Below are 23,510 nucleotides of genomic sequence, written 5' to 3' on the forward strand. Positions count from 1 at the left end.
TTTAATATTCCCAGTGACAGTTATAAATGGACTAGGGCTACAGGCCATGTCACTTGCTTGTGAATTAGATAAATCTTATACTTTATTTTCCCTCTGTATACTTAGCTTTTGCAGTTACCACTCAGACATTAATCTATCGAAAAGGAGAAGATATCATCTTTCAGGAGAAACGTGTCATAAATATTTTGATAAAGTATTTTTAATCCTTGGAAACAGATGGCTGTTCCATAAAGATTGTCAGCTGAGCAGGTTTTGCTGACAGAAACATATTAAGCAACTACAGTTGGGGGAAGGGTGTCTCCTTGTCACTATGAGGTGGATTCTGCTATTAATCAATCACAGCTGGTTGGTCTTCTGACACTTAGAGCATCCTGGACCTAATTTAAATGTCTTGCACTATTTCTTACTAATAAACCCTACATAAGGTATGATTTGATGGAGGGGAAAAAAGAGACCATTGACCAGGAGATAGGGGCACCTCATTGGGTTCATTTTGAGTGAATGCACACAGAGCTAGGATAGAGATGATGATTAAGACCTCCCTATGTAAGTATGATGGTATATGAATTGATGTTTGGAGATTTTAAGGAACTAATAAGGATGTATAATTTAGTATTAATATTTTATTGACTGTTCAATTGCATTGTATTATTTTAATGATGTAATCCCGCTTCGATCCTTGGAAGAGGCGGGACATAGAAATAAAAATTATTATTATTATTATTATTATTATTATTATTATTATTATTGAGTTACAGGCTCTGAACACTCCCAAAGCATGGCTGTTTTGGTGCTTCTGTACCTTGCTGACAAGATTGGATGGGGCAAATCAGTCTTTGTTTCTCTCTACTGTTCCAAATGACCAATGAAGACTTGCTGAAAGATCATGAGTTCTATAGGAAGTTCCTTGAGATTCCTAGGATGCACCTACATGGTAGAAATAATGCAGTTTGACATCCCTGTAAATGCTGTAGTTCCATTCTATGGAATCCTTGGATTTGTTATTTTACAATGCCTTTAGCCTTCTCTGCCATAGTGTGCTGGTGTCTCACAAAATTACAAAGCCCAGGATTCTTTAGCATAAAGCCATGGCATTAAAGTGGGTCAAAGTGCTGTATTTCTACCATACAGATGGACATCTAGTCTGTCTGACACGCTAAACCAAAGTATACAAGCTTCAGTCTCCTAGATTAGGTCTGAGATATTGGTGGACCTCCAGATAATGGACTGCAGCTTCCATTAGATTGGGAATAATAATACATAAAAACAGAAGTTCCTCAGCTCTAAGACAAGCTCTACTGTTATGTCAAAAGATAAGTATCTGAATAGTTTGCAGAAAGAGCAATACAGATTGGGTCAAATAGTGTTTTATACGAGCACACACTACCTTTCCCCCCTCATATTTAACACCTGAATAACAGGTAGGCACAACATATTCCTTTGCATGGTGGGAATGGCTATATCTAATTTGACTGGTGAAAATAGGAAAAGGTTTAATTTGAGTTTCTTTGGGAAGAATTTGCCAACATTTCTTCATATGTGAAACAAAAACAACTTAAAGTTTAAGAACATGCAATGTGGGAGGAAGTGAGCCTGACAGATTTTCCCATCCCTGTTCAGGAGAAAGAAAATCCCAGTTTTATACACATTTTGCTTTTTGTTTGAAACCAAGGCAATTTAGACTTTTCAACATGACATACCACCTGTGAAACTGATATGAATTATATAGGAGTTTATTGCACAGCTTTAAAAAGCAACTTACAACTCCCGAATTCCCGACTTTGCAAATCTGCCAGCTAAAATGTCTTATAAAGAATGTTTGGCTTTTGAAGCCATTTTTGATCTGTCACTTTGGGCCAGTATACACCGTCAGGAATTGGCATCCTGGCATCGATAGTAAGGCTTGGGAGCGCTCACCAACTGCACACTCCAGAGCCCTATGATGTGTGGGCGGTGCACTGTAGATGACATGTGGATGTCTGAGCACCCACACATCTCTTAGAGGAAGCACCGTCATAGGGCTGCACAGCTTTCCTGTGCTGTTTGGTTGATGCGGCAATGCTGCACATCAAACAGGGGCTGCGTTTTGCCGCCAGTGTGTACCAGGCCTTTGTTTCTAGTAGGATATGGACTATCACCTGTAGGGACAAACTCTACAAGATGTTAATTATGTGCCATGTGTATTACCACTATTGTTTTTGTTCATTCCAAAGCAAGTTTACAGGCCTTAAAAGTTGTAAGCTTTTACAGGTTTTGGCTCAAAATCTATTTTGGTGTTTTTGTTCAAAACATTGGTTAATTATCTCTCATGGAGAAATGAAAAATCTTGAGGTTATTGCCTCTTAAAAATATTCTGAGGCATCCTTTCCTGTTTAGCAAACTCATACTCTGAAATAAACAAAAAAAAGATGGAGAGCTACCTACAAAGTAAGTAATGCAATATATAATGTGACCCTTTATGTATTGTTATAACATTGTTTTGCCCTTGAAAGTGAATAATAATATAATTTTTGAAAGACAACTGCACAGGTATTATCTAAGATGAAATCATAAACATAGAGCAACAATAAAAGTTGAAAGGAGTATAGACATTATGAAATCCCCAAACCTGTTTCTTCTGGCCTGAAAAACCTTGGCAGCTTTTCAGCCAACTCTGAAATTCAAGAAAAATTTCCATATTTCCTATGAGCCCCTTACTCAGACTGGGCAAGCCAATTACACATGACCTCCTCACACCCTGCACAAACAGAAGTCAATGAGAAATGATCAGAGATGTAACAGGACATCATTCTGAGACTGTCATAACACCTAACCCAGTACACAAGATTCAAAAGATTTTTTTTTATTCCTCAGTTAGAAAGTGACAGAACACCCATTGGTTTATGCAAGTGAACTATATCATTTTTAAACTTCTTATTCCTTGTTTGTCAGAATACCTTCCTGACACAGTTGTCTATACACTATCGTCTGAAAATAACTCCCTGTCTGCCTTTAGCATTCAGCATAAGGAAGACTTATTTTGTGTGCCACCAATGGCATGTCTTAATAAGATTTAGTTAACTTGCTGCTGCTAGTTCAACTGATGATCTGCCTTTCATAATTTAATTCCTAGCAATGTTAATTTGTGTCACATACAATTTTATTGCACAGATGTCCAGAGAGGGACGGGGCTTGTGGGGGGGGGGGGGAGGTATACAATAACAGAATCTCTCAGCTGAAACTCAGCTCCCTGCTGGGTACTTTCTGCCAGTCTGTGTGCAAGAGATGGATAGCCTGATCATGCACAGTTTATCACACAATGTGGAATTTAATTCCAAGGTCATATGGGCTCATTTACATTATTGTTAAATCATGCTTGGTTCTTCTGTAAGTAATACTACAGCCTGATTAAGAAAAGAAAAAGTTGTATTTCACACAGATTTATTACTAGATAAATCTACCAAGACCTGTGCAGAAATATAAGAAGAAAAATAAAACAAATTGAGGGTATTTACTTGTTCTATCCCTAATGATGATAGCACTATTAAATGATGCTGAATAATAGTTCAGTTTAACTAGATTGTGCTCATGCTAATTGAAAATGTCCAAAGACATCAGCTTGGTACTCTAAGCCCAAGAAAATGTGTTGTATGTCCTTGTAGAGTCTGCCCTATGCTTTGAGCTCATAAAGTACCTTATGCAATGTGTGTGCATGATGTTCATCTTGTGGCCATTTAGCATAATGCAATAGATAGCAAAATGAATAACGGAATGAAAAGTCCCATTTAAAATCTCAACTCTGGGCTCATAGGAAGGAGAAAAAATCTCTGCAAGTATGAATAATTTCCTTTTTTTTTTGGTTCTGATTTTATCAGCATATTCCCTTGTTTGCATCCAAACTCTTTCTTGAAACGTTCTGGGTTTCATTCACTGACTCACCCCATCCTTGGTATTCTTCCTCCTTTTTCTCCCACTGATCATGTATCACATCTAGATTCATGAAACTTTCAGAACTGGATTTTCATATGTTTCCACTGAGCTTTCTTTATTACTATTGAGGAACAACAACAACAACAACAACAATAATAATAATTTTTATTTATCTGTCCCGCTTCTTCCAAGGATCAAAGTGGGATTACAACATTAAAATGATACAATACAGTTTAAGTGATCAATAAAATAGTAATACTGTATTAATACATCCCTATTAGTTTGTTAAAATCTCCAAACATCAAATCATACACCATCATGATTAGGGTGGGGTCTTAATCATCGTCTCTGTATCAAATCCGATGGGAAAGAAGAGCTCCATCTTAAGTGCCTTCTTCAAGGCATCTAAAGTGGTAATGAGACGGATCTCCTCTGGCAGACTATTCCATCATTTAGGGGCTGCATCGGTAAATGCTCTGTGGGAAGTTGTAGTTAATCAGGAATTACATCTTCCCTGATGTTCTGAGTGTGCGGGGCGGATTATGTAGGGAGAGCCCGAGCCATGTAGGGCTTTAAAGGTAATAACCAACACCTTGTATTGCACCCAGAAGCTAATTGGCAGCTAGTGGAGAGATTTTAACACTGGTGTTATGTGGTCAAACCTAGAAATACCGGTGACCAATCTGGCTGCTGCATTTTGAATCAATTGAAGCTTCTGAACTTGGTACAAGGGTAGCCCAAGTAGAGCAAATTACAGAAATCTAAACAAGAAATTACCAGAGCAAGTACCACTATAGTTGAAGTCCTTTAGCAATATTACACTTCTTAATATTAGAATCATTTTGTTTTCTTGCTAATATTCCTTGTCTTCTTGCCTCTTCTTTGTTGACTCTGAGCCCTGGAAATAATAGCTGTATTTACTGGTGGTGGGCATCTTAGCTAGTTCTGGGATAATACAAACAGACAAACAAATAGAGATACAGGGTTATTTTTTTAAATACTGTCTTAATTTAATCCAATTAAATCCAATTAAATCAAATGAACTGGGAGGTAGGATTGAAGAGTCCTTAGAAATGACAAGAGTTCACAGGAAATAATTTGGAACAAAGTAAAAGTTATGTAGATCTCCAAAATAAAATCAATTTGTACATGAATAAAATGTAGGACTTTCAGAGATGTTTTCCTTGTCTGGAGGGACAGTCTGTCAAGAACTTACTGGCTGGTCCTAGGGAAAGCAACACAAAATAGTTTCAATTAAGGAAGGAATAAACATCTGTGGTAGGTCTGTGGCTGAACCTCATGCTCCAGGAACCTGGTGGTGGGGTGACACAGACTGCCAAAAATGTGGCGGAGGGAAGACAGGGAAAGAGAGACAAAACTGGAAATGCTCAAAACTTCTAGTTTTGAAAAATGAACATTTTTTGATGTTGAATAGTTAGGCCAGGGTTGCATCCTATTTAATTTGCTGATACTGTGAGCTTCTAAGATATATAGTTCAGTCTTTGCGGCCAGTTCAAGGAATCTGGAAGGGTCAAAGGCTGAAAAACTGCCTTGATGGGCTACAGGATTATCCTTTCCCTATGCCCAACATAGGGTTAAAATGTTAATACTATATAATATACTGGAGTGGGACTTATGCAGCCCTCCAAATGCTGATTTCAACTACTAGCACATCTCATCTTTGGCTGTGTTGGCTAGGATTGCTGGGAGTTGCCGTCTAACTCTAAAGTAGAGTCATTGCAAATGGTGCTTAAGCTGTATTCCCAGTGAACTGTTTTTATACATCTTCCATGTGGCTAGGTTGAAGACTATGGTTTCTTGGTGGGAATAGAACTTACAAAACCCTAGGGTTGTCATGGCTGCATGAGAACCAATGATACTGTGAAGTATAGCCCTCATAATATCACAAGGGATTATGAAGCTCTGGGTAGGAAACTGAAAGGTCTGGTTGCACAGATAGTTGTTTTGTCTGCCCTTCCAGTGGAAGGTCACAGGGAGAGAAAAGCAGTAGTAATGAACAACTGGCTTCACAGATGGTACTACTGGGGACAATTTGGCTTTCTGGACCATGGTGCATTGATTCATGGAGGAGAACTTCTGGCAAGGGATGTGTTGGACCTCACACCAGTTGGAATTTTTTTTGCTAAAGATCTGAATAATCTGATCTGGGCTTTAAACTGAGTTATGGGAAGAGGGTGGCAGCATTCTTGAGAGCAGGAGTTCATTAAGTGCTGGAGATAATAGCCCAAATGTTGTTCAAGGTACAAGACAAATAGTGCAAGAACCCAAGATTGAGAGGGAAAAAAACCTTTAAAAAACGGATAGGGGGAATGGCCCATGATTTTAAGTTATCCCTATACAAATGCACAAAGTATGAGAAATAAACAGGATGAACTTGAATTCTTAACACAGCAAAGCAAATATGATATAATAGGCATAACTGAACTTGATGGGATAAGTCTAACGACTGGAATATAGTAATAAAAGGTTATAAACTATTTCAAAGAAATACACCAAACAGGAAGGAAGGTGGAGTAGCATTATATATAAAGGATGTGTATACCTGTGAACAGATGCATGACTTATATCTTGGAAGCCAAGTTGAGAGCATCTGGGTAAAAATTAAGGGGGAGAGAAACAACAGGGATGTGGTAGTGAGGGTCTACTACAGACTTCCAAGCCAAACCGAGGACTTGGATGATGCCGTTCTGGAAGAGAAGACAACATATTCAGAACTGCAACTCTCTCCTTCTTTCTATAGGAAGCAGCCAAGATGAGAGTTACTTTCCTGTTTGAAAATAAATTAAGATGGAAAAGAATTGAAGTAATAAATTGATTTTACAAATTATAAAGATTCTTCTGGGTTCTTACTGAACTGCTCCAAACTGTAAATAAGTATGTTGCAGATGAGACAATCTGACTCGATGATGAGCAGACCCACAAACTGCTGATCTTTATTCTTTGCAAGGACTGCACAAGATTTGTGCACTGGAAAGGATTTGTTTCTTTCTTCTTTAATTTAAAATATAAATGAATTTAATTATTACTACCATTATTAAACTTTATCTATATAGCGCTGTAAGTGTTTTACATAGTCATCAGACAAGATATAGATAAAAACCCATCTGTGGCATACACCCTAAAAACAGAAAGCAACAAAATTATAAAATAATGACTTAACATTAAAATTAAAACAACTAAATCAATAGGCTATAAAAAATAATACACACTACTTATCTAATGGTCAAAATCAAGCTGTAAGCAGAAAAGATTCCTAAAAGGAATAGGGAGCCAATGAAGAGTCCTAATGGTGAACTGGAAAAAAAATAGCAGACTGGCTTGTAAGATGGGTTTCAGAGGTCAGATGAGGAGTGAAAACATAGCCATGATATTGTGGTTTGTGTTGCAGGATCTTAAAAATTTACATAATAAAATGTTCATTTAAAAAAAAAACACAAATGTACATAGTGCAATCTTATAAACTGCAATATGAGTGAAGGTCCATAGGGCAAATATCAATAACTGAAGGTCCTGGCAAGTCTTGCTTGAAGTAGAGGCCACACCAGACTCATTTCAACCTCTGGTTTTCATAAGTGGCCAGTGGTGTTCTTATATGTTCCACAGCTGGTGCTGGTAAGAGACAAGAGGCATTTTTATTCTGCAAGAATGTATGTCTTAGCCTTTATCTGGAGGAAAGAACTGAAAAATATCAGCCTTGGCCATCTACATTCCTTCAATTATTGGCCTATGCCTTATAAAACTTCTTCACTCCTATGGAACATTTTATTATTTAATATTTGTATTATATCTTTTAATCCTCTCTTCCTCTCCTTTAATTAGTCATATTCTAGTTATGATATAATAAATATATCTTTATTTCTATCTATCTCAAATAGAGTTAGAATATTACACATATACATGCAGACTATTATACACACACACACACACACACACACACACACTAACTGGTTTTTACTGTTTTATAATAAAGATATGAGTCTTTAGGCATATACAAAATGCTTCTACCCCACAAGTGAATGATATTTTTGCCTCAACCTCATCCAGGATTAGCGTGGAAGAAGAGGGCTTCCAAAGCAGATGGTGAAAGTGTTCAGAAGGCCTTGAGCTGTTTTATACTTAATTTTTGAAACACAGTACAGCTCCTGACTTAGTTGCTGCCACTGTTACATTATATTTACTATAGGAGGTCCAGTTAGCAACAGAAGACTGGCTTTTCTTCATGTTATTGATGGTCTCTGCTCTCAAAAATTCATTTCCTTGAAACTCTCTGTTGGACAAACCTTGTCCTTTGGCTTGCTTGAAAATGATGGCCCATTCATACTGTGTATGTGACCCACTGGAATGTTTCAGACTTTTTGTGTATATGCTTTGGGTTACAAGAAAAATTCACCTGACTCCAATGATAAATCACCATATTACTATCATCAGGCCATTTAATTTACAACCAAAATGAGTTGGGAGTTGCTAATGCCAGAGAGTAATGTTGTGTCAGTTTTAAACAGATTTTTGCATCTCAGCATACGGTACGTGTCAGTCAGCTGAATGACAAAGCAGCAATTTATAGTTTGCAACAACCCAACAGACAAACTGTGTGTGAATAAAGACTGATTTCAGGAGCATACTGTGTGCCTAATGCCTATGGCAAGGAGTAATGAGGGAAAAGGAAGGTGGCCTGGGTAAAGTATTTATTTCATATTGAATTGAAAATAAATGTTCTGATACATTTGTTTTTTTAAAAAAAATGCTATAATTGTGCAGTTTTCTTAAACATGTATCAGAAATAGAGCTATAAAGCTGAAGTTTCAGAATGAGTTTTCAGTGTGTGAGATCAAAATTCCAGCTTGCTTTGTGTTTACACTTCACAATAAACCTTGAAGGAGATGTTATCTCTTGATGCAATCTAAAAGCCATATATTAGGAGAGAGGAAACAAGATGATGGAATAATAGCACAACCATCTTCAGCTCAGTAGGAACGCACTGTGGATGAACTATGATTATGAAGATGAAATGACAGTCTTGAATGTGGCCATTAACTCAAAAACACAAGAAGCTTCTGGTGAAATCCCATAAATGAATTCCTCCCATTGAATACAAGGAAAGCATAAATGCTGTGCTGAGCTTTCCCAAACATAACACATAAGATGTTGCTACTGCCCCTTACCCATTATATTCACAGGTTCATGGATCACAAAGACAGAAAGGAGAATGCAAAGATAGTACCAGATGGTGTACATTTTTAAAAAGAACTCACAAGATGTAGTACCTTCAGTTTCATTTTCTGCTCAGAGACATTTAGTGTAGCCTGGAGCTACAAAAATATCGGAAATATCTACATGATGGCTTTAGTTTTCTAGGAGCTAGCCCAAGGGTTTTATTCAAATGCTCTACTTAAAGATAAGTGAGAATTTAATTTATTCATTTTTATTTTTTTTTAAAAAAATAAGAATGTTCCAAAATTTGTAATTTCTTTTTATGCGGATTTATTTCAATCTTTCTTTGTCTGTCTCTGTCTCTGTTTCTCTCTCTCTCTCTCTCTCTCTCTCTGTGTGTGTTTGTAGGATATATCATATTCTGTTTAATGGTACCAATGGATATTCAGTCTTATTTTTAAAACAATCATTTTCCAGTTCTAAGTTGGTTTAAAAAAAAAGTGGTCAAGGTCCTGCGACAGCAGATGTAGCTGTGACAATTGAGTTCTGACACTGTAGCTACTTCTGCCAATGCTACCCACCCAAACCCCATCTCCTAATCCAGGAAATGCCCCATCTGAAGGGTTTCTGAGGCACTGCAGTGATTTTTATATACTGAACAGGATGCTATCCAGAGTCTCTTACCACATTTCATCCAATATGGAAATATGGTTTAGCTAGGTCTGGAAGATCTGAAAATCATGCCCTATGAGGAGTGCCTTAGGAAGCTGGGTATCTTTAGCCTAGAGAAGAGATGGTGAAGAGGTAACATGATAGCCATTTAAAAAAAATATTTGAAGAGATGTTATTTTGGATGTCATACTGAGAATGGGAGGAATGCGGTGGCTTAGTGGTACATTACATGGTGTGACATAATGAAGTGTTATATTTGTAAAGCATCATATAAAAAGGTCTTTACCTGTCAGGTGAAGGACAGTTGAGAGGCAACACTAGTCTCACATGGGAGCAAATTCTGTAGTCTAAAAGATGCTGCTGAGAAGACTCTCTCGTATGTCCTCACCAAACATCTACGTGAAGGGGTTGGGACTGAGAGAAAATCCCTTGTAAGGATTTTGAAACCTGGGCAGGCTCATATCGAGAGATAAGGGCTAATATCCTACACTGAGCAGGTGGAACAGGATGTTTTGTCTGAACAGTAGGGATGGAAAAATATTTGAAAATATTTAAAAAATGATTAAAAAATTAAGTATTTTGAGTGTTGAGAAATCCTGATGAGAGGAATCCTGGTCTGACACAAATCTTTCTAGTTCAGAACTTATTTCATGAAAAATTCACACAACCTCATTGTGCATGAAAATAGCATTTTCTTTGCAAGTAACAATATTTCAAAGCAGGAATATTAATTCTTGAAGAGAAAATACTGGCTTTTGTGCAGAAAATTCTGTTATAGGATTTATTCTGTGCAAAATTTGCACATGGTTGATTTGCATAGAAAATAACATTTTATGTGCAAAAAATAATATTTCTGCATTTAAATATTATTTTCCATACAGAAAATGTTGTTTCTAACTCAGAAAGTGATGTTTTCTGTGCAAAATAACCAGATGCAATTTTTGTGCAGAATAAATCTCAAGTTGCAAATAGCCATTGAAAACTACAAAGTTTTTGAAGAAAACTACTGAAATTGCTGCTACCTTGAAGAAGAAATGTAGTGAATAATTGCCCATCTATTACACTGTTCTGTGCCCTCCTGCTCCATCAGTTGTCAAACCACCAATGATGAAAACACACCTTGTACCTGATGGTGCTCTTGGACATCTCAGCAGCCTTCGATACCATAGACCATGGTATCTTCTGGAATGCCTGAGAGAGTTGGGAATCGCTGGCTCTGCTTTGCAGTGGCTACATTCCTACCTCTCGGGAAGATTCCAGATGGTGATGCTGGGGGACAGCTGCTCCTCTATGAGAGAGCTGACATCTGGTGTCCCTCAGGGCACCATTCTGTCCCCCATGCTGTTTAACATTTACATGAAGCCGCTGGGTGAGATCATCCGGAGACATGGGGAGGGGTGCTATCAGTACGCTGATGACACCCAAATTTATTTCTATATTGTCAGCGCAACTGCTGGACTCCAACAACCACTGTCAGCAACTCAAACGAGTTCTGGGGTTAAATCAGACCTTTGTAGCAGAGCTAGCAATTTTAGAAGCAGAAGCGTGGCTCCAAAAGCAATTGAGATAATAGCAACTGGATGTCTTCCAGGAACTGAAGCAATGCAGGAACCTCTGGGGACACTCAGCAAAGCGATGCAAGACTTCTACTGACAAAACACCAGAGAAGCCAAATCTCCCAAAGTGCTCTTTATTCACAGTGCTATCATAGAAATACAGATCTCCAAAACTCCAAACCATACCAAACCAACTCCTACTACAAACCCACAAGCTATCACTTGCAACCCCTGGGTTTATATAGACTCCAGACCATGTGGTCTCCCAAATCCAGTGAGTTCCTGTGTGTAACCATGACAAGTGTGCAATCCAGCCAGGTGGTTTCATCATCCATGGCTACGTGCACCTAGACACTAAAGTGTCCTTGAGCCAATGAGCATCAGCTGTGCTGATCAACCTTGTCCTTCTGCTGAATGCTCATGGCCAAACACACACACATCAAGCATTTCCCTGTGTGCTGTGTTTTAACCCTTCAAATCCCTGACATATATGTCCCAGACTGTTTCAGTGACCAAGGAGGGCATCTCCCCCCGAATGACTGCCTGAAGTCGGTAATGGATTGGATGAGGGAAAATAGACTTAAGCTGAATCCAAATAAAATGGAGGTACTCGCGATAGGTAACCCCAATCCGGGTATGGAAATAAGTTCGCCAGTTCCAGATGGGGTCACACTTCACCTGAAAGACTGCGTCCGCAACTTGGGGGTGCTCCTGAATTCGTCACTTCAGCTGTCTTCTCAGATTGATGCGACAGCCAGGAGTGCCTGTTATCAGCTTCGGCTGATACGCCAGTTGCGCCCCTACCTGGAGCAGCGGGTCTTAGAAACGGTTGTACATGCTCTAGTAACCTCTCATCTGGACTTCTGCAATGCGCTCTACATGGGGCAAACTTTGTGCCACATCTGGAAGCTTCAATTGATACAAACCATGGCAGCCAGACTGGTTGCTGGAAAATCCAAGTTTGACCATATTACACCTATTTTAAAATCACTACATTGGCTGCCTATTAGCTTCCGGGCACAGTACAAGGTGTTAGTTATCACCTTTAAAGCCCTACATGGCCTGGTTCCAATCTACTTGAAGGGATTCCTCCTCTCATAGAGTCCTTCCCGTACTCTCCGATCCCCCGGGAAAAACCTTTTACAATCTAGAAAAACCAGACTGGCGGTGACCTCCCAGAGGTCCTTCTCTGCCACCGCTCCAAAAACCTGGAATGACCTGCCGGAAGAGATTCGCCAATTCTCCTCACTCGAGGTTTTTAAAAAGGCGACAAAAACCTTTCTCTTTCGGCAGGCCTTCCCCGATTGATAATATCCAGAACCAATTGAATCCCCCTCCTTTTATTATTTTTCTTATTTGCCGTTTGTTACTGTTTTTTTAATTTTAATGTATTGTTATGTGCTTTTTAACCATGTTTTACTGTTTAATTTTATAGTTGGGAGGGAGGGTTGGGCCAGGGTCTTGTGGGGCTTGTTGTTTTTATTATTGTGTATTGTTTGAACTCTGTTGTTACCCGCTTCGATCCTCAAAGTGGAAGAGGCGGGATATACATTAATATTTATTATTATTATTATTATTATTATTATTAAGCAGAAAAAGAAATGAGGGTACACTCACAGATAGAGTGCACTCTCCTTTTCCTTCCCTTGATATCCCAGAATAGCCTCATCTTCATTTTCTGAATTGTCTTCCTCCCTTCCCTCCTCACTGCTTTGCACCAGCCATCTGAGTTTCACAGCTGCCAAAGAGGAAATTTTGGAGACGATGCCATTTTGCAAAGTCAGGAGCTTCTTGGTTTTGAAAAGAGGCAGGCTGAGTGTGGCTTCTAGCTGGAAGTTAGCCAGGCTGCATTCAGCCAGCACTGAGTATAATACATGGCTGCATCCTGAATTAAGATTCAAACCAGGAAAAGTAAATCAGGTTATTCAGTAATGCGGTAAACCCTAGTATGCCAATGAAATAGTTTTCCCTGTAAATACTTGGAGTGATGAGATTTGGGCATCATCAGCATACTGATGACACTAAACTCCCCCCTCCATCTCCAGAAAGCGTCTCCCAGGAATTTCATGTGCATGTTGAACAGCCCAAGGGAGAGAATCAAGCCCTGAGTGACCACCCACCCCCAAACCAACTGCCAGGATATCAATCAGGAATCTCCCAGCCCACTTTTGAGCTCACCTCTCCCAGAAGAACCAGAGGTATTATAAAACAGTGTCCCCATGTCATATTCTGGAAAGGCCGTTCAGTCGTTAATACTGCTTAGAGGTTTATTAGAACTAACAGGGACACAATTTCCCTCTCCAGTTTTATGACTGTTGTTTTTTGTTGCAACAGAGCATACTCCTAGAATACATGTGCATATTTGTTTATTTTTCCATTTTAGTAAATGGAGATGACATCTGAGGCTTCAGGGGAAGAAGACAAGGTGAAACACAATGTGAACTTGGGGGCTGTAGTAGCAATTGAACACAGATACTGCTGGAAGGTTACGTTTCCTCTTCAACCTGCAGCCTTCCCTTGTAAGCACCAAGATCTGCTGTCGTCTATTGGTGGGCCATCTGGAGAAGATTTGGAAGCTATGTGAGACAGTTTAGGTGGAATTTAGCAACAATGCTGGATTTGGTCCTGATGCTCCTAACTGGGACAATCTAATATGTGAGTCAATGTGGTTGTTTCCAAGGCCTTCTCCTTTACTAACTAATTAGTTACAAATATGAATAAAAGTGAACAAAAGCAAATGTTTTGTTACAATGAGTAATATGTCAGAAATTCATTATTCCTGAATCACTAAAGGATTGATTGAATTTGGATTTACAGAATTATATGTGGGTCCAAACATAAGTGTCAATTGGATTTCCAGCATTTCCAGATGTAATGACTCAGTTCTGTACCTTAAAAGAAGAAGAAATGTGTATTTTGTCCAAAGATGTATTTAAATGTATTTTTGTGAGCTTAAACAACAAGAATTCACAGAATGATGTGGAATCAGAAGGAACACAGATATGAACATGATATGGACTACAAACAGAATGATTGGTCTACCTACAATATGCACATGTAATTTAGAGCTGGATGGGAGAAACATCTTTCCATTATAGCAGGATAGAGGAACATGTGGCTCTCCACATATAGTTGGACTATATATCCCACCATCCCTTATCATTAGCAATGATGGTTAGAGCAGTTCAAGAACCACCAGATGGGGCCTGTATTACAGCATGAAAGTCCAGGTAGAGGGGATGGGTATCTAGTATTTTTCTAGTCACCTTCCTTAACTTGGGAGGAGGAGGAGGAGGAGGAGGAGGAGGAAGAAAAAGAAGAAGAAGAAGAAGAAGAAGAAGAAGAAGAAGAAGAAGAAGAAGAAGCAGCAGCAGCAGCAGCAGCATCTCTTGTTGCTGCTGTTGTTTTGCAGGTTCTTTTTTAACATGACAGAAGAGCACAGGTGCACAGGTACACTTTGGTGCAGGTGCAGTAACTATCTGGTTGAGTAACATTTTGCCAGTGTGCATCAGAATGATAGCATTTGTTTTAATTATTCATTACACGCACTCTTAAAAAATATGATGCTAATAAGAATTAACTCCATAGCTTGCTGGAGCGAAAAAATATCACCACATCCAAATATGCCATCTCTGGGGATTTTCAAACAGAGGACTTTTCATTAGTCATTTCTAGCAAACAACCTAAGCCCTTTATGCATATTTATTAAAAGAATTTTAAAACATTGGGGTGCAGTAAATAACAAAATAAAGTCGACTTTGTGGAGTCCACAGTTGTATATGGATTTTCCTCTTACCTACAGCTCTTTGGGCATTGATTATATTGTGTCAGGCTTACTGTGTTAGGATTCCCTACAACATTTAATGTAAGGCTTTGCCCCTCTCAACAAGCCATATGCTAAAGCCACTTCTTCCCAAGCATGAGCTAGAACACGTTTGTCAGTCATGTTTGTAAGTAGCTCAAATAGGTTTCCTGTTGAAGCTAATGAGAGTGCCTGTTATTGTACATCTACTCAACCAACAGAGAATGGTTACCTCTATATAGATGTCTCCCCAGATGTTGCTTGTGTGTATGCCCCTCCAGATGATTTTGGATTGCAAGTGTTCCTCACTAATTTTCTGTTTTGGCTAATCTAATGAGAACATCTGAGGGCCTCATGATGCTCAGCTCTGCTTTAGAAACAGCTCCTGGATATTCTGAAACCATATGCCATAGATCTTTCAGACATACATATACAGTGTGCCCATATTATACACGGGCATGACGTACGTGGGGTAATGGTGCTGCGGGCACAAGCCCCATTCTTTTGAATGGGGCTCGAGCATAAATGAAATTCCCCTTATGCGAGGGGATCTGGAATGGATCCCTTGCATAAGGGAAGAGCCCACTGTATATTTCTTTTACACTTGGGGAAACAGTTGTAGGCGAGTCTCCAGTACCCAATTATACAGTGAAAAAAGAGAAGGGATTATCCATTTTCCTTTCCTTGTGGCAATTACCATTTCCTTTCCCAGCTTCTGACTTTTCTTGGAAGAACAAGATATAAATGCTGTTCAGTGAGTATTTTCCAAATATGAAAACCTAGACACCTTGAACATTTTTTTTGAACTTCTGAAACTAAGCTTTTGAAATCTATTTATTCAACAATCAGCTATTTCTTTTCCCTGATATAAACTATTTTCTTGGAATGTATAGAGGAAAAAATTGGGAAGGAACAAGGCAATGTCACATTATATGCATAAAGATGGATTTGATTGTTCTATCTGGAATACACATAATTCATATCCTAAACACACACTCAGCTGTTCTATACACTTAGTGCTGTTCTGGTCTACTGCATGCTATAATTAACATACATTTTATTTGCAGAGTGACTTTTAGTGCCTGCAAAAGCTAGTGGAAAAAAAGCTGTAGCTCTACATCTTCAGTACAAATAATCAGCATAACTTCTGAGCTAAGCCACAACAGAGAGAGAGAGCAGTAGAAAAATTAGTCCAGTGCTTTATGCCAGTCTTGTATACCAGATACTGTTGGACTGCAAATCCCAGTATTGTTAGTCTGCCGAGTCAACAACCAGAGACCAGGGCTGAGAGGTATAGCAAAAGGGCATTTGAGGGCTCAGGATTGGGAACCACTGTGCTAGAATCAAAGCTAGGTGCCCCTACTAAAGAGAATTCCTTTCCTCCATTACTTGCCTCAGCATTCCCTATCCCTGTGTCTCCGACTGATGCAGTGACCAAGGATGGCATCTCTCCTCTCGATGCCTGTCTGGAGTCGGTAATGGGCTGGATGAGGGAAAACAGACTCAGTTTGAATCCAGAGAAAACGGAAGTGCTCGTGATAGGTTCTCCAGGCCCGGGGATGGTTATTTCTCCACCTGTCCTGAACGGGATCACGCTTCCTGTGAAGGACTCTGTCCGCAGTCTGGGGGTGCTCCTTGATTCATTGCTCCACTTTACATCTCAGGTGGATGCAACGGACAGGAGCACCTGTTATCAACTTCGGTTGATACGCCAGCTGCGTCCCTACCTGGGCCGGGGGGACCTTGAAACAGTAGTACATGCTCTGGTAACCTTTCGATTGGACTTCTGAAATGCGCTCTACATGGGGCAACCCTTGTACCATACTTGGATGCTGCAATTGGTGCAGAATATGGCAGCAAGATTGGTCACTGGTACTTCCAGGACCAGTCATATAACATCGGTCCTTAAAGACCTTCATTGGCTGCCTATTTGCTTCCGGGCGCAATACAAGGTGTTGGTTATTACCTATAAAGCCCTAAATGGCTTGGGCCCAGGGTACTTGGAGGACCGCCTCTCTCCATACAATCCGCCCCGCACACTTAGGTCTGCCGGGAAGCAATTACTAAGAATCCCAGAAGCGAGATATTCCATCACTAATCAGAGGGCCTTCTCCATCTCGGCCCCTAGGCTCTGGAACTCGCTTCCCGGCGAGCTTCGCTTGGCCACCTCACTGGACCAATTTAAAAAGGGGTTAAAAACACACCTGTTCCAGCAGGCATACCCCTAATGCCCCCGAAGTACTCCCCTCTCCCCAGCATTGTAATGCTAGCTGGTGTTATTTGTATTGTGTATTTGTGATTTTATTTTGATGTTTTATTGTGTATAATGCTGTTGTTGCATTTTTAACATGTTGTTACCCGCTTTGATCACTGGAAAGGCGGGCTACAAATAAAATTTTATTATTATTATTATTATTATTATTATTATTATTATTATTATATTGCTTTCCCTACTTGTGTCTGAGCAATTATTTTCTTTCCTTTGTTTAGATCATTTTCTTTATACTTTAGGAAACAAATTTAATATGTTCCACAAGCAAATTCCAAATCTTTCTCTACAGAGGGTTTTTTTCCAAGCTTTAGAAAATTTCTCTCTGTGTGTTTCTTTCTCTCTTGTATGCACACACACACACACACACAAAAGCGGGGCTATTATGAAAGATAATGACAAGGGCATTTTCTCTTTTTCCAAAAGTATTGTCTTTTTTCAGTGGTGGTTAAAATCCATATCTCATTTCTTTTTCTCTTTGCTTCTCACTCTTCTCTTGTCTTCTCTTTTTGTTCACCTAGGTGAAAATTCCTAGCAGATCTAATGTAATTTAGTAAGCTTACTTAGACATGAAAACCTAGAAAGTTCGGCTTTTCATCAATACTAGCCCTTTATATTGTGAAAGGATTTTTTCCATCTCATTTCATCTCTGTCCCTTCAATTTCTCTTTTGTAATGAAAAGGGTCAGTATTGGTGTTCTTTCATGAAATTAACTTTTTTGTTTTATGATTTCTTAGAATATCAGATCTTTTAAAGAGGGGGGCACAAGGTAGCTAAAGTTAGTTTAGTTTACTTAAGTTTATTTTACTTAAGGGCTGCAATCCTGTGTAATCTTACCTAGGAGCATACAGTAGACATTGGACATTGCCAGACCTTTATTCTAAGTAAGGAAATTTTATAGCAAAAGGATATCTCTCTAATGAAGAATCTTTGTGAAGTTGCAAGTTACAGAGTAATAATCTCAGACAGACCAAGAAAACAATCAAAATCCTAATGTCACTGACTCTCCTAATCTTACACATAGACCAGATCGAATTTGTAATCCTTGGTGTTTCTAGATAGCTAGGAGTCTGGAATCCATTATCCAACCTCCACCACTCTTCAAAATCCAGAGCTCGTGGTTGTAAACCCCTCATGGTCCACTTAGAGACAGCCAGAGAACCAGGCTGCATTCACACTGCAGAAATAATCCATTTTGACACCAGTTTAACTGCCCTGGCTCAGTGCTATGGAATTCTGGAAATGGTAGTTTGTTGTGTACCCAGAGCAGAGCAGTGTCAAACTATATTATTTCTGCAGTGTGGATGCAGCCCAAGATAGACAAAAGCGTCATGGTGCTTTCAGCGTTTTAAAAACCTTTCCTCAGAATCATCTTGAAGGTTTGTGTTTCTTCCCAACTGCCCATCTCATTGGACAGTTGCTATATCATCACTTCTGTGATGCTGCCACATTAAAATGTTACAGCACCTCTTCACATATGTAATCTTTTTTTTTAATCTGGGAAGAAGGCTCTGATACATGGAGAGACTCCTATTTATCACACTTTGTTAGTCATATAGCAAAGTACAAATATCATCCAAAATCCACAAAACAGTGATACCTTTATTGGGCCTACCAATCTGCATAATACACATTATGCTAGCTTTCAAAGTTCCACTGGCTTCTTCATCAGGCAACGGTGTTAAAAAGCATACAGGAGAAAGTAGTGTTGCACAACTGAACCGAGACAGGAAGTGTGCGAGCAAATGTACCAACATGTCCACCCATGCCCAAACTGCATGCACATCCATGGGCAATATGGTCCTCCATGCACAATGGTATAACATGCACAGCTGTGCGTCTACAACCTTGAACCAAATGCAGATGTTCTGCATTCAACAAACATATCTAATTACTTCCAGTGAAATGTATCCATATATAAGGCAGCAATAGAATTTTGGCCACTATGTTTTAATGTCTTGAGATTCAACTAATGAACTTGTGTTATGCAGCAACCATATAAACACAGTAATCCAATAACAACAAAGACATACACACCATGTACCTATACTAGAATATACATAAGCTTTACTGTTCTATAACAGCAGATATCCTATATGAGGATCCATGGATGCATATAACTAGAATGTGAATGTGGCTTATGTAAAGCCCTTTTGATTTAGGCTCAATTCTACTATTGGAGGCATGATTGGTGAGATGCAAGATATATTGTTCTTAGACTGTAGAACTTGCTAGTGTGAATCTCTATCTGTTATTCCATCAAAATGGAAGACACTGTTTCTCCCCCACCCTCCCCTGCCCCAACAGCCCTTTATCAGTTTAAACAGGTTTTGCTGAAGGGGTGGAATTTAAATACTGTGGTGCTTCTTTTATCTTTTTATTACTATGCTTTACACTGACTTGCTTTTTAAGCAACAACTAGGGTCTCATTTTCATTGGTGTTATATTTTTGTTGGCCTTTCAGCAAAGAGACATTTGCATTGTAAAGTCGAAGGCTTTCATGGCCGGCATCCATAGTTTTTTGTGGGTTTTTTGGGCTATGTGGCCATGTTCTAGAAAGTTAGGTGACTAAAGGTGATATTTAGGCTTATAAAGATGTAATTCAACTCTGATATAAACTTTTCTACAAGAAAAAGCTTGGGTTACTGCAGCCTTTGATTCACTACAGGAAGAATTGTGTATACTTTGCTGCACCACTGGGACAGTTGATATATCACAAGCTGACACATTGATGCAAGAGCCTAAAATGCTGAAGAAAAATAGTCTGTGGAAGGGAAATAATAAAAGGTGAAGAGGCCATTTGTTTGTTTCTTTAGACATAAAGAGGCAAAATCAGCAGTACACACACACTCTCTCACACACCAATATTTCTGGAATTGTGTTTCTTGTGCACTTTCAGTGCAAAGTCCTTTCATCTGTTACACAATGAAAACTCACATAGATCCACTAGAATTTAGCAACAACTGTGGGACCTAGTCATTTCAATATGACTGATATATGATTCCATTTACCCAAAATGAAATTTTTTCGCTCTGATGGAAAAAGAACTCTTGGAAACCTATCCTCCCACTTCAGAATACAAATGAATCAAAACTCAGTTTGAACAAGCAAGATGGCTTCAATTAGCTAATTCCCAACCAGAACTTGGAAACATTATTTTCTTTGGTCACAACTCCAACACTTCTGGAATCTTGGATTTGTAGCCCAAAATGTAATTTTCTAAGACTTGGTCCCAACACTTAGCTTGCAGAACCCTGCCACATCTGTCAGCTGGACCAAGCACAGTGGCAAACTTGTATCACTGATGGCTAGTTTGCATGGCCAATTTCTGTACACAGAAGTTATCCAAAAACCAGAATGGAGAATGGAAAGATAAATAGAACTAGAAGTTCAAACTCAAGTTCTTAAGACAATGATCAGAGCACATTAAGATTCACCAGTACAGTATCATTAAATTTCTCTGGGGTCTTTAGGCTTCTCTGTATGGTTTCTCATTTCCACAAATTCTGTCCAGCAATTTGTACTTAAATACTGGAAGTGCAAGTTCCTCTGAGTTAGTGCAGACTACAAAAGAAGTGTCTTCAGTATAGAGTCCCTATAAAAGCTTTCAGATGACTTCCTTTATACACTCAGGTCTTCCTTTCAGATCAGTGGCTCACACAATTGTACTTAATGTCATGTTCTGATTCCTCAGGGCAAATCAAGCAGAAAAGGATGAGAAAGGAATATGTTCTGCCTGTCACCTGGCAAATGGCTGCCATCGCCTTGCTCCATAAATGCTTTCCGACTGTGATCAAACTTTTGAAATGGTTAGTTCAAATGGATATTACATTTGATTGGTGTGGAAATCATATTTGACCGTTTATTCATCCATTCAGATTGTTGTTTTTAGGTTTGAAAAGCATGTAGCAATTCTAGTTCCAGATGCAACACTGCACAACACAGGGGACATTAATTTGTAATTACTCCATTTGTATTTGTTTTATGAAAATTAGCTCCCACAAGCTGTGTTGAAAAGGCTATATAGCCTTTACAGGTTACATACAATTATTTGAAAGAAATATTTAAACGAAATATTGTTAAAGATCATCTCCACTATATTGTTATTGGTATACCACCAGCAAGGTGCTATATAATACAAATATCATATTTCTGCCCTGAGGACATAACAATATAAAATTATAAACTGAGGGCAGACTAGAGGTATATATCACATTTATATAGGTCAGGGCTGAAGGTGTGGATTTTTCCCCCTCTCGAAGGCTGCATAATACCAGTTGAAGCTTCTCACTGGTCTAATCTACACTGCAGAAATAATGCAGTTTGACACTGCTTTAATTGCCGTGGCTCAATGCTATAAAATTCTGGGATTTGTAGTTTTTTTGTTTTTTTATTGAAAATTTATTACAATACATATACAGCCAACCAAAAAAGAAACATGGATCATAATAATATTAAAACTCATCAACATAAATCTTCCAATTACCAATTACTTGTGTAACTAAAGAGTACATCATTTAAAATATTTCATTATTCATAATTGCTCAATATCATCCTTCATTTTAACTATTATGAGTTTTCTTTAATTTAAGTTTTCTGTAATTACTTAAAATTCTAACTTCCTGCTACAACAGTTAAGCCTGTTTCTGTAACAATATTTGCTTGCTGTCATGTCTTTTCTTTTGTCTTTCCCTGTTCTGTTCCTCTCTCCTAAAAACAAACATTGGCCTGTTACAGACTGCCAAAATAATGCTGCTTCGGGTCTCTTTGGAGGTATGCTGTTTAAATGATGCATGCATCCTAAGAATCCGGAAGCTGCACCAAAGCTGCACTCCAGTGCTTAGGAATGGAGTGTGGCTTTGGCGCGACCTCCGGACTCTTAGGACCCATGCATCATTTAAATAGCATACCTCCAAAGAGACCCGAAGCAGCTTTATTTGGGCAGTCTGTAACAGGCCATATACATTATTTTAAATCATAATATTGCTGAGCAGGGGATTTTCCATTCTTCCATGTGAGGATCTTAGTTTTTTGAGATATTTAACCTTCTGTGGCCCCGATCGGTGAGGAAAGGGGTGCAGGACAGACTGTCCAAAAAGGATGGTCTCCCGGTGCCTAGTTTTGGTCCACGGGGAAGCCACAGCCTCCAAATTGCAGGACTTCCCCAGGGACCAAAAAGAACCCACAAAAAGCGGGTTCTTCTTGCGATGCCATTATGACATCATAGTGCGCCAATGGAGCACTCGCGACGTCATAATGGCTCTGCAATGTGCAGGGCACCGCCATTGTGTACATGTGTACAGGGTGCCACCATTTTCACCCCCTCGTCACCTGCGAGGGGTGTCTAGAAGCGCCACCCCTCACACATGATGAGGGTGTCCTATCAGGTCCATCTGGACTGGGCCTTAGTTAATTTTTTTTGGTACATATTCATATGCTCATGTAATTCATAGGGTTGTTTGTGAGGCAATATGGGAGGCAATGAACCATATGCACCTGCTCACTAGTATCTGTTCAGAATATATATGGCCAGATTTATTAAAGCTCAACATCACTTCCTTATAAGCTGATGCACCAAAGATATTTAGTTCCTATCTTCCCAGCATAGCTGAAATGGACTAAATCAAGTTAATTCTGACCAAAAACCCCAGAAAAAAAACCCATGTATTAGTTACCACACCATGGTGCCCTCAAGCTTCTTTTGAATACTGACAAGACTCAGAAATTATTCAGGAAGATGAAATGGAAACAATGCTAAGGCAAGCAAATAAGAAAGCTCTGAAGCTCTGAAGCCACCGGGTTTTTCCCAAATTGAATTCTAGTTTCAAAGGCAGCAAAACAAAGCAAAGTGAGGGAAAAGCGCACATGTGCATAAAGGGAAGATGAGGTCATTTTTTTATAGATCTTGAAAACATATTAAGGTTTAAGTCTAATGGAATGCCATCTGGTTTTTTATTAACTATTTTATGAAATTGGCAGCCAATGACATGCATGCACATTCATTCCTCAGTGCTGAATCACAGCTGGACGCTGATGTATAATTCTGCAGGGTGTGTGGGATTTCAAAATAAATATGTGCTTGTTCAGAAGAATTATATCTTGTCCACAAAGAAGGAAGGACCTTATGAAA

This window comes from Sceloporus occidentalis, unplaced genomic scaffold (genome assembly GCF_023333645.1).
Source record: "Sceloporus occidentalis isolate IW3139 unplaced genomic scaffold, rSceOcc1.0.p SCAF_4, whole genome shotgun sequence".
Lineage (NCBI taxonomy): Eukaryota > Metazoa > Chordata > Lepidosauria > Squamata > Phrynosomatidae > Sceloporus > Sceloporus occidentalis.